The following is a 4,318-nucleotide window of genomic DNA, read 5'->3' as shown; positions in this document are numbered from 1 at the left end:
ATCACTAAACATAATTAAACTCACAACATCTCCAGCCTGTTGTTGTCATTCAAACCCTGTGAACAAACTGCTGCTGACACATTCAATTAAAAATACTAATAATGCAACTGAAACTTTTTCCCTTTTCTTATATGAATTTAAAGTTTCCATCATGGCCTCTCATATCAGGCTGTTTCTGTGAAAAAGCTGTTTAACATCACAGTTCTGTTGATTTGGAGAATAAAACACATTAACATAGAGACAAGCAGTAATGGAAGAAGTACTCAGATACTTTACTGCAGTAAAAGTACCAGTACAGCAAAGTAAAAATACTCCATTACAAGTAAAAGTCCTGCATGAAAAATCTTGATGTAGTTAAAGTATTGCAGTAAAAAGTACATAAGTTTCTTTTCTGTGTGTGTGTGTGTGTGTGTCTGAGTGTGTGTGTGTGTGACGGTGAATCACACACAAACAGCGTGATCGGATGTAGCAGCAGATGAGGTGAGCTCAGAGGTGCGTTTGGTTTTGGGTGGAGGAGGCTGAAGGTGAAGGAGGTGACTGACCCACAAGGCTCCACCGGCTGCTAATAATAGATCCATCTGTTGGTTTAAGGACGAGCACACTGGCCCACTTACACACAAAGACACACACACACACACACACACACACACACACACACACACACACACACACACACAGGTGTAAAAGACCACGTTGCTCAATCAGTGGTCACTGTTTCATCAGACTAACCACACACAGGATGCTTGGTGGAATTTCTGCAGAGTCATGCACGTGCTCTGTACGAGTCTCACCGTCACTAAAAGACTTCAGAACAGATTCTGACTGTTTCTCTGATCATTTCTAGTGAAGTTAGTCTGTCTGTCCAAATACTTTGTCCATAAAGCAGTTTGACTTGAGTTTGACATGATTTTAAAGACGAGGTTAACAGGAAGTTGCATAGATCACTTTCATATAAGTGATTTGCAGGAACTGACTGAGGCAGCGTGAGCATGTGTCACATTGTTTTTATCAGTAGAAGACAGTGATGGAAAATAACTAAGTACATGTTGAGTATTTCCATGTGATGCTACTTTCTACATGTCAGAGGGAAATATTGTACTTTCTACTCCACTACATTTATTTGACAGCTTTAGTTACTTTTCAGATGCAGATTTGACACAATGGATAATATAACAAGCTTTTAAAATACAACACATTGTTAAAGATGAAACCAGTGGTTTCCAACCTTTTTGGCTTTTGACGTCTTACAAAAAGCAGTGTGTAGTCGGGGTCACATTTCACATGTCTATGAGTTGTTAACAGCTCCACCAAATAGTGATTTTTCCCTCTAAACTTCTCACATGCTTTCATTTCAATAAATGTTCAAATGATCCAATATTTCAGCAAAAATCAAAGATTAGAGAAAAAGTCCAAAAACTGAAAACAGATTTGTGTATCAGAACTTTGTTTTTTCTTCTTTCCTCTCCCATTAATCATCTCACCACCCCTCAGATTTATCTGCTGACCCTTTGGAGGGGCCCGACCCCTAGGTTGGGAACCACTGGACTAAACTAGCTAACTGTATATAAAGTAGTGTAAACTAGCTCCACCTCCAGCAGCTACAACAGTAACATGCTGCTCTAACACTGATGCTTCACTATTAATAATCTAATGATGTCATATATAATAATATATCAGTCAGAGGGACCAAACCACTACTTTTACTGCAATACTTTAACTACATCAAGCTCATAATACTTATGTACTTTTACTGCAATACTTTAACTACATCAAGCTCATAATACTTATGTACTTTTACTGCAATACTTTAACTACATCAAGCTCATAATACTTATGTACTTTTACTGCAATACTTTAACTACATCAAGCTCATAATACTTATGTACTTTTACTGCAATACTTTAACTACATCAAGCTCATAATACTTATGTACTTTTACTGCAATACTTTAACTACATCAAGCTCATAATACTTATGTACTTTTACTGCAATACTTTAACTACATCAAGCTCATAATACTTATGTACTTTTACTGCAATACTTTAACTACATCAAGCTCATAATACTTATGTACTTTTACTGCAATACTTGAACTACATCAAGCTCATAATACTTATGTACTTTTACTGTAGTAGGATTTTAAATGCAGGACTTTTACCTGTAATGGAGTATTTTTTTTGCTAAATTAGCATCTTTTTCTGCTTTGTGTGACTTGCAGCACTTTTATTGTCTTCCAGGACGACAGATAACTGAGTCATGACGTCTTTATTTAATTTCATATCTGACACTTGGACAAAATGACCTTTAAAGGGAAAATGATTTGACCTCAAACCCGCCGGCATGAAATTCTCTACGACTACATCCTCGTCACAATCACGACTGTTTCTTTCTTTCACCAACAACTCGACTCAGACTGAGAGAGAAGCAGCTTTCTGTCAGATTTATAAAGCTGCAGATCACCTGACCCGCGACCTTTGACCTGAATAATAAACACAGGAGAGCTGGGGGTCAGGTAAACTGAGAATAAATCTGCATGTTTAGATCTTCAATAAAAGACAGAAACAGTAGAAAACAGTGGATATGTGGAAACTCTTTATTCTGACAGTCCACTGTTGAGTTCAACTCATAATAAATGATAAACAAGGAGATATAAGACTTCACCTGCTGAACTGATAATCAATCATAACAGAGTATTGATTGATCAGGAGTGAAAACTGCTGCTGACAAACATGTAAAAAGTTTCATTAATAGTCAAACTTTTCCTTCATTTGGCAGCAGAGTTAAATATAAGAAATAATAAACAGATGGTTTGGTTGCAGCTCTGAAGACAAAACGTCCACATCATCATCATCATCATCATCATCATCATCATCATCATCCTGCTGTAAATGAGACAAAGTTTGACTTTACAGAACGCTGAGTCAGCAGAAACTTTCAGAGATGAAAACGACGAGTTCAGTCGCAGCACGACGACGACGACGACGACGACGACGGAAACAAACAACAACAAACAACAACAGACGTTTAGAGAGTAAAGATGAAATATTATGAGAATAAAGTCAAACATTTATGAGGAAAAAAAAGTCATAATTTTAGCAGATTTTCATCCTTTCATCAGTCTGACCTTTGACCTCTGAGGCTTGTTGTTCACACTTTACTGTTGTTGTTGTCAATTATTACGACTTTTCCTGCAATATTATCATTTTCTTTTAAAAAATTATGACTTTTTTTTCTTGAAATATTTAGATTTTTATCTAGAAAAATGTTTTAAAATGTTTTTCTTTTTTAAAAAAACAATATAATAATAATAATAATAATAATACTTTTTTTCTGGAAAAAATACGATTTTAATCTAAAATATATGACTTTATTCTCAAAACATATATATTTTTTCTCATAATATTATGACTTCTAACTCTTCTAACAGTATATCTAACGGTACATCATGACGGGACTGAACTGTTTGTCTGTTTGAGTTTTATTGTGTAAACAGCTGTTTGTGTTATTTCCTCATTCAAACTTCTCTCTGGTGTTTATTTATGATCAATATATCAGATAATCTCATGCAGGATCAGCTAATTGTGCGTTTTAATACAAAAAAATAACACTAGAAAGAAAAAAAACAAAACAAAAAAACTGAGGGGATGCACCGTCAACCGTCAGATCAACACCGAGACTTCCTGTTATTTATTTATACTCTTGTGTCAGTTAATATCGTCGTCATTTCTTTCTGGAGTTTTTGAGATTCTTATAATCTTATGAGTTTGATCAGTTTGACTGAATTTTTCCTTTTCTAAGAACTTGTGATGATCATTTTGTCCAGATAACGAGACTCAAACACACCGAGATTTGAAACGAAAGCAAAACGTTGATGCTGAACGTGTTTCATCTACAGAGTTATTAAACTTTTCACCGTTAAGTTGAGTCTTGGTTTGATGTTGAGAAAGACTCAACGGTGACTTTAAGCAGGAGACAGGACGTGTTTATCTGAGACCACGTCCACACCGAGACGCTATACTGGTAAACTTCACTGGTGAAACTGGTCAACGCAGCTTCTTCTTCTTCTTCTTTCTGTTTCCGTCCAGATTACATCAGTGTGTGTTTCTGTGTAAATCTGTGTGTTCGAGGTAAACGGAGCTTTGTACAAACGTCATATGATGGTGACAGTAGCGCAGCACAACAACAACAACAACAACAACAACAACAACAACAAGGGCGGACGGCTTGTTGACAGCTTGTTTAGAGTTAAACGCAGATATCTGCCACCTTTGTCTCGCTGTAAATTGTTGTGTTGGAATCAGCTGTTTTGTTGTTTTAA

The 4,318-nt window shown here is 36.0% G+C and overlaps 1 protein-coding gene across 1 annotated transcript in view; it reads right to left on the bottom strand.

The window, feature by feature from the left end:
• Nucleotides 1-3,802: 3,802 nt before the first annotated feature.
• Nucleotides 3,803-4,318, bottom strand: part of LOC121888193 (LYR motif-containing protein 4B) — a 41,822-nt gene continuing 41,306 nt past the window's right edge. The window contains exon 3 of the mRNA XM_042399604.1: nucleotides 3,803-4,318. This exon is cut by the window's right edge and continues 866 nt beyond it. The gene's annotated coding sequence lies outside the window, so the exon portion shown is untranslated.

This window comes from Thunnus maccoyii, chromosome 21, assembly GCF_910596095.1.
Source record: "Thunnus maccoyii chromosome 21, fThuMac1.1, whole genome shotgun sequence".
NCBI lineage: Eukaryota > Metazoa > Chordata > Actinopteri > Scombriformes > Scombridae > Thunnus > Thunnus maccoyii.
The sequence above is the reverse complement of the archived record's forward strand: the minus strand, read 5'-3'. Positions and strand labels throughout refer to the sequence as shown.